We start from the raw sequence: 8,897 nt of genomic DNA, 5'->3' as shown, positions 1-8,897 counted from the left end.
ACACAGAAATATAGTACAAGAAAAATGATATGATGAGTTCTATATAAGTGAGAAGAACAACTTGTTCTCTAATTTTCCTTCCATTTCCACACTTCTGCTTCTACGGAACTTGTTATGAAAAGTTTCTTCTTACAGTCTACCATATCGTCCAGTCTAATAATCTGGAGGGGGTCAGGGGGAATGCTTTGGGAAGTCCTGATAAGGACTGCTCTTAGCACTCTTAGTTTGCTGCACAGAAGCTATTTCTTTAAGACTTCATGGTAGAGGGCAGCTAGGTGGTGAAGTAGATAAAGCATTGACCCTGGATTCAGGAGGACCTGAGTTCAAATCCAGCCTCAGACACTTGACAATTACTAACTGTATGACCCTGGGTAAGTCACTTAACCCCCATTGCCCCGCAAATAAAAAAAGTAGCAGAAAATCTATTTGGGGGGCAGCTGGGTGGTATAGTGGATAGAGCACTGGCCCTGGATTCAGGAGGACCTGAGTTCAAATCCAGCCTCAGACACTAGACACTTACTAGTTTTATGACCCTGGGCAAGTCACTTAACCCCAACTGCCTAAAAAAAAAAAAAGACTCCATGGTAGACCACTTGCCAAGGCAGGTTGGAGGTTGGGGTGGGAAGATGTTTATTGTGAGACCGAAGGGTTAATTTTAAGATGGTGGTAATTGATGCGTCAATTTCTCTGATGCCTTATCATGGTGATATGGAGGCAACCCTGCATCCTCAAAAGTTCTTCCATGAGACAATTTCCATGATCATTATAATAGCATTATAAATGTTATAATATGCCACTAATAATATAATTAACAAATGAGCAATAGTATGATAATACCATTATAAATACATAACATAATAATAGTAGAAATATTCTAGATTACCATATATTATGGCAGCTTTGATATAATTCAACAAAAAAAGAGAAATCAAGTGTTCAAGGTGGCCAAGCCAAAGGATCGCCACTTCTACCTGTCTGAGAAAATGTCATCCAAAGGTTTAAACACATGATGCCTAATGACAAGGTGCCTCATCTTGTTAAAATTACGATTTCCTTAATTACAATTCACAAAACTAAGTGTGTTGGGTAAATCTTAATTAAACTTTCATATAAGATATCATTATTGGGGCAGCTAGGTGGCGCAGTGGATAGAGCACTGGCCCTGGATTCAGGAGTACCTGAGTTCAAATCCAGCCTCAGACACTTAACACTTACTAGCTGTGTGACCCCGGGCAAGTCACTTAACCCCAATTGTCTCACTTAAAAAAAAAAGATACAATTATCAATATTATGGATAATATTTATAGAGTGCTTGGTTTTTGCAAAGGACTTAATTTATTTGATTCCCACAACAACCCTGGGAGGTAGGTACTGTTATTACCCCATTTTACAGATGAGGAAAAAGAGGCAAAGAGAGGTTAAGTGATTTACCTAGGGTCCCACAGCTAGCAAGTATTTAAACTCCAAGGCCAGCACTACCCTCTGTTCTACTTAACTGTCTAGCCTAAGTCTGTATACACCACCACATCCGGGAGTCACAAGACCTTAAGATACTTACCTGACCTGGCACAAGACCTAAATTGATATCCATGTGAACCATAATGCCCATGCACCACGAAAGCTCAGCACAGAGAGCCAAGAGAAGAAAGTACTTCTACGAGGTATTATGGAAAGATGCCTGCATTTGGCTTCAGAGGACCTACATTTGAATCCTGATTTTGCCACTTCTAAGCTAGGTGATGTGGGCTTATAATCTCTCATATGTAAAAGCGAGGAATTGGACCAGACAGCTTCTAAGGCTCCTTTCAGATCTAAATGTGTGGGCCTATCTGCTTTCATTATGACTCCCCTTCCTTCTTTCTCCTGACCCTTGGCCTCACCAAGAGCATAAACCAAGCAGTCACGAAGCACCTATTATGTGCCAAGTGTAGTCCTGGCAGCTCAGGGTACAAAAATTAATGGTCCCTACCCTTGAGAAGCTCACATTCTTTAGGGTGGTTACATTCTATCCCATGTTTATATGCACAGTCCCAATGAAAAAGTCAGGAAGTATATCTACCCAAGTGGTATAAGAGAAAAGAGGAGAGTAGGAAAGAAATGGAGAAATTGTACTTGTCTAAGCATTTTGGATGGCGGCCAAGTGGTGCAAGCAGGTTGGGTCAGGTGAGAAACTGAATATAGACCAGTAGGAGTACATTTTTCTCTGGTTTTAATTGTGCATGTGTGTCCAAATGTAAATGAACTTGGATACAAGGAACCTCATCACACACAGAGTGTGTCTCTCATGCTGACTTACTGAGAGTCCCCAAGGATCCCACTTACCTCTGCTAAAAGTTCACAGCTTCTAGGGCGGCTAGGTGGCGCAGTGGATAGAGCACCGGCCCTGGAGTCAGGAGGACCTGAGTTCAAATCCGGCCTCAGACACTTAACACTTACTAGCTGTGTGACCCTGGGCAAGTCACTTAACCCCAATTGCCTCACTAAAAAAGAAAAAAAAAAGTTCACAGCTTCTGATTTTAGATTATGAGTCAAGTTCATTTCTTTTAGTGTTTTTTTTCCTAATCAAAAAGTAAAAAACAGTGTAGTATGGTGCAAAAAAAAATCCACTGTCTTTGGAGTCTGATGGAGTAGGTTCAAAAGCAGCACCACCATGCCACTTGTGTGGCCTTGAGTAAGTTATTTTAACTCTTTGGGCCTCAGTGTCCTCATCTGTAAATAATGACTAGCATTGATATAGCACTTTAAGGTTTGCAAGACACTTTATGTATGTTAACTCATCTGATCGTCACAATAACCCTGAGAGGTAGGTGTTGTTATTATCCCCATTTTACAGATGAGGAAATTGAGGCACATAGAGATTAAGTGTCTGGCCCAGGGTAACACAGTCAGCAAATGTATAAGGCAGGATTCTAACTCAGGTCTTCCCAACTCCAAGTGATGCACTGTTCCACCCAGCTGCCTTTGGAGGGCAGTTCCAACTCTCAATATTTGATCACATGCTTGATTATTCATGATCCTCTATCCCCTTCATGCATCACTGTTTTCACTGGCTTTTCACAATAGTCCAAAATGTTCACTTCTTTCTTTACTGCCTGTCACTTTCTTTCATAGAATCCTCATCTATATAATGAGGGGGTTTGACCAGAGGACCTTGAAGTCTACATACAGTCTGTAAACTCTGAATGATCCCTTTACCCTATCCACTAAAGGCCTTCTCTGATGCTTTATTGCGACATGGGGACAATGCTGAGTATTCCAAGCCTGTGCCAGTGGAGGGAAAACACTTGCAAATCGTATCAGCAGGAAATCATTCAAGTATGGACACAATGATAGCCTAGTAATCATAAAATCATAGAATCAAAGATTTAGCACCTTAGACATTGTCTAGTCCAATATGTATCTGAGCAGGAATCTCTGACAAATGGTCATAAAGCCACTGCTCTGAGACTTCCAGTTTTGGGGAACTCCCTCATCCTGAGGCAGCTGTTCCCACCATAGGCCAGCTCTATTTGCTTTTTTTAAAAAGTATTTCTGTGGGGCAGCTAGGTGGCTCAGTGGATAAAGCACTGACCCTGGACTCAAGAGGACTAGAGTTTAAATCTGACCTCAGATACTTGACACTTACTAGCTGTGTGACCCTGGGCAAGTCACTTAACCCTCATTGCCCTGCAAAACAAAAAAAATTCTCATGTCAAGTCAATGTCTGCCTTTCTGAAATGTTTACCTACTTCTGCACTCTGGAACTAAACAAAGCAACTGTAATACTTTTTTTCCCAAATGACAACGTGGCAAATACTTGAAGACAGTTATCAGGTTTCCTCTATATTTCCTCTTTTCCAAGCTAACCATCCCCAGCTCCTCCAACCAATTATTGGTAGACATCATTTCTGGTCCCTTCAACATCTTTGTAACTGTCTTTTGGCTGTGCTTCACTTCATCAATGTCTTTCCTGAGATGCAGTGCACGGAAGTGGATATAATGCTCATGAAGCAGCTGGGCAGCACATTGGACAGAGCATAGACCTGGATTTAAATCTACCCTCAGATATTTAGTAACAATAGGACCCTAGGCAAGTCACTTAACCTCTCTATGCTTCAGTTTCCTCATCTATATAATGGGGATAATAAAACCATCTACCTCTCAAGGCCACTGTGAGGATCAGATTAGATAAAATCTTCATAGCTCTTTGAAAGCCTTAAATGGTAGCTGTTATTATTGTGATCACGCCATTGGATCAGAGCAAATGTTAACAAAACTATTCAAGACTCCCATTCTGTGCACTTCATTTCTTCTACCGTGGCCAAAGATCTCTTTCATTTTCTTGGCTGTGATGTCACACTGCTGACTTGTGTTATTTTACATTCTACTAAAACCCCCAAAGTTATCATTCAGATGAATTGTTATTTATATCCATGCTTCTATAACTGTGTACTGGTGGAGTTGACTTTTTTAAAGTATAGGACTTTACATTAGAGGCATCTTGTGATAACAGTAATAACAGTGCCATTCTTAGAATTAGAAGAAAGCCATGTTCAAATCCTGCTTCTATTACTGGGGGGGGGGGCTCAGGTAAACAGCCCACTTAAAACTCTGAGTCTCAAGGTACTTCTCAGGATTTATCTATTAAATCATCAAGGTCTTGAATTCACATTCAGAGTCCTGCCAAAGAAGAAAACACCCACCAATTGTATATTTGCATCATAATAACACTAGTTCTTGATCAGAAGAATCAGTTATCCCTTTAAAATTTCATCTGATTAGAGTGAGAAATTTGTCTTGGCCTGTTGAGATAATTTTTGAACCTTAATTCTGTCATTCAATGATCTGACTGTCCCTTCCAGATTTATGCCTTCTGCATTTTTTATAAGTATGCTATCTACCAAGCCAGTATTATCATTGAGGAAAATGTTGAGCTAGGTAAAGGAGAGAGACCTGTGGAACTTGTTGAGAGACTTCCTTTCATGTCAACATCTGTCCACTACTCACCCCTCTTTGATCTCAGTTGTGCAAACACCTATGAATCTACCTAAACATATAAGAAAACTTGAATAAAAGAAAAATGGAAGAAATAAAGTGGAAAATAGCATGTTTCAGTCTGCATTCAATCAATATCAGTTCTTCCTTTGAAGGAAGACAGTATGCTTTACCATTATGCCTTTGGAATTGTTTTGGATGATTATAGTGCCGAGAATAGTTAAGTCATTCATATTTGCTGTCATTGTGCACACTTTCCTGGTTCTTTTCACTTCACTTTACATCAGTTCATATAAGTCTTCCCAGACCTTTCTGAAATACTCCTGTTTGTCATTTCTTATAGCACAATAATATTCTATCACAATCATATACCACAACTTATTTAGCCCTTTTTCAATTGGTGGGCATCCCTTTGATTTCCAATTCCTTGCCACCACAAAAAGAACTGCTATAAATGTTTTTGTATAAATAGCTCTCTTTCACTTTTGGGGGAACTCTCTCTTTGGGATATAAACCTAGCAGCAATATTTATGCCTTGTTGGTTTTATGTTGTTGTTGTTTGTCATTGTTTTTTTGGTTTGGGGTTTTGGGGTTTTTTGGGGTTTTTTTGGTTTTTTAGGAAGACTTGCTGCCTTTTAATTCTTGCCACGTGCCTTCTAAGTGCTAACAAACTTCCCCTTTAATAATGAAGAGCCCCTGTACTTATTCAGGCAGATTTTTCCTTTGCATCTCTCTGGTTTCCACCCACACCTGCACACTCTGTGGAGTTGAAACAGGGTGCTGAGAGGAAGTAACTGGAACTATAAAATGACAGGAATGCCATTAATTGTCGTGCTGAGCAGGGGCCTTCAAAACACAGCCTGCAAATACTTCCAGCATCCTAGAACTACAGCTAGAAGAACCTTAGGGTCTGTGTATTCCTGATGTCCCCATTTGACAGATGAGGAAAAATCATGCAGGTAAGAAATAGCATGGCTGGGATTTGAACCCCCTGAATCAAACATACAGCTCACCAGCACATGCACCGACAATACTCCGGAGTGTGGCAAGAACCAGATTAAAATGTAATTGGGAAATATTTATAAAATAAAAATACAATGAAACATAGAAAACTAAGTCAATATACAGCCATTAGGGGACCTTAGGGATGGATACTGTCCCTCATTTTTATTTGTTTTTAATAGCTTTTACTCAACATTTATTAAAATGCTTTGGGGAAATGACATGGATCAAATATTTTACTTTCCCAATGTAATGTGCTTTTTTGGAAGGAGAATATATAAACAGCAAATAAAGATACTACAGAGAAAGGAAAGCAATACTTTAAACAATGAAAGAGAAAGAGGAAGCTAAGATGTACTTTTTCATATAATTTTATGACAATCTTCAACGATTTTCTTCACCCTTAAATATATATCTCACTCTTCTCCTACTTTCAAATATAACAGAGAGGATGTTTGTATTGGAGATAAATTCTAAGATGTTAGGGGAAAAAAACACCTCAGAGCTGAAACTGAGTTTTATTTGAGTTATATACCACAGCTCAGAGGATTGAGTGCCCTATACCTTGAAGTCCCATGGGCAGAATTCTAACCCTTACCTCTGTTTGGTACATCCAGGAAAGAGAGACCAGCAAGTTTAGGGACTCTACAACGTACTTCATTATGAAAGACAAAAGTCATTTGGTGGAGGTCACCTTGACTGGTGGGTGGAGGACTGCCTCTTTCTCTTAGTAATTCAAGGATTGGAGGTCACAGACATAGGGACAGTGGAAAGAGCAGGGGGATCTCCCTGAGCTGAGTCCAAGGAGAAATCATAGAAGAGGTTGCTTGTTGATTGGTGAGTTGAATAAAAGGTGGAGTATCTTCCCTATGGGAAGATAATTCATGGCCCTGGTGAACTATTTAAGGAGGTACTCAGGGTATGGTGATGGAGAGTACTCCACTCCTCTATCTATAAGTGTGACATTGAATTTCAGTCCCCTGTTAACCAACTGTCTATGGAAGCTTTTGCTGGGATGGGGGTGGGGGAGACGTGGAAATGGCTGACCCTTTACCTTAGGCACACACCACTACTTAGAGTTTTATCACTGTGTATTTTAAATTCTTTATAGTGTTAAGGGCTAAAATTCTAGCTAAACTGTCTAAAATATCTAATGAGTGGTCGCCAATAAATTATAAGCTTTAGCAAGAGTTAGACTTTTAAGCATTTATTAAGGAGAATAAGAATTTGGTAAAGAGAGAGAGAAAGGCCTAGATTTCTATCTATTAAAGGGAGAGCACATTTTTAGCTCCCTTCTCCACCAGAGTCCAGAGGAAAGAGCGCGAGACTGAGCGCCAGTCTCTTCCTTCCTCCTCCCACTAGTCCGCGTCACTTCCTGACTCCTGAAGAAAAGACTCCTGGTCTTGCCCTCAAAGACCTTCCCTTCATGGGCAGAACTCTTCTACAGTAAGTATCCAGCAGGTGGCGTTATTCCAATCGTTACAGTAGTAAAGTTATTCCAAACTATAATGGGAATGTGTTTCCTTTGGACTCACATAAAGTGATAAGCATCTAAATGGGAACCAGGACATTTTAGCTATATTTGGGGGAGACTTTCTCACAGTTCTGAATGGTAATAAAGTAATGAGTCAATTGTGATAAGTTCATGAAATAGACTAAGTGACTAATATTGTGTACTTTAAACCTTAGACCAGAGGGTTTTGAGCCTAAGGTCCATGAACTTTTTTTTTCACATTTTGATAACTTTTGGTAACTGTATTTCAATATAATTGGTTACCTCTATAATCCTATGTATCTTTATTTCATGCATTATTCTGAGAAGGGGGACAATCAACTTCATCATAAGCCTACATATACACACAAAAAGGTTAAGAACCTCTGCCCTACATTAGTTTGCCAGGAACGTGCAGGTTGGAGTAAGAGGGATGCTGTAGTACAAACTTCCTGAACTATCTCTAGCCATAGCATCTGCTTCTTGGTTGGTTGTTGTCCTTCATTCTCAAAGAGGATCAAAATGATATCACTATGTTGGGGTCAAGGTACTGTTAAGTACTGTTAAGTACCTGATTGTGTCTGATCAGACCCATACGAGCTCAGATGGCTCTAGCACAAATAGGCCATAGTAACATTTGGAGTGAAGATGTCTTTAAACTTGTACATCAGCCTCTTACTCATGGAGGGCAACCTAAGCAATTCTCTAATTGTGGGACTTAGACAACTAGGTGGTACAGTGCTGGTCCTAGAGTTAGGAGGATATGAGTTCAAATCTCACCTCAGACATTTACTAGCTGTATCACCTTGGACAAGACACTTAGCCCCAATTGCCTTAAACACCCTGGGCCATCTCCAGTCATCCTGATGTGTCTGTCTGTCTATCCATCTGTCTATCTACCTGTCTGTCTGTCTGTCTGTCTATCTATCTATCTATCTATCTATCTATCTATCTATCTATCTATCTATCTATCTTGCCACTGAACCCAGATGACTCTGGAGGAGAGGGTGAGGTTGAAGACCTTGCACAGCCCTCCCTCACTTAAATCCAATTCAGTGCAAGTCATGACATCACCTCATGTCATGGTCCTATTAGAGAACAAAGGGCAAACAACAACAGCTCCTACCAGGTAGATGCTCTACCATATTTTATACACAGGGATGAAAAACCTCATTTCAGATTGTTTTAGATTTTAATTAGAAACTATTTTGGATTTAGACTCAAGTACTTGAGTTCTATTTTTGGCTCTACCACTTCCTATACGCGTGCCCTTAGACAAGTCACTTTACCACTCTGTGCCCCAGTTTCCTCATATGTAGGATGTAGGAATTGGATGAGATGATCTTGAAGGTGTCTTCTAGCTCTAAGTCCTGTGATCTAGCTCTCCTAAACACAGTTCAAAGAAAACAACTGCTTCCTTCTTTTGAAA

The sequence above is a fragment of the Dromiciops gliroides genome, chromosome 2, assembly GCF_019393635.1.
Source record: "Dromiciops gliroides isolate mDroGli1 chromosome 2, mDroGli1.pri, whole genome shotgun sequence".
Lineage (NCBI taxonomy): Eukaryota > Metazoa > Chordata > Mammalia > Microbiotheria > Microbiotheriidae > Dromiciops > Dromiciops gliroides.
Note: the sequence above shows the minus strand (reverse complement) of the source record.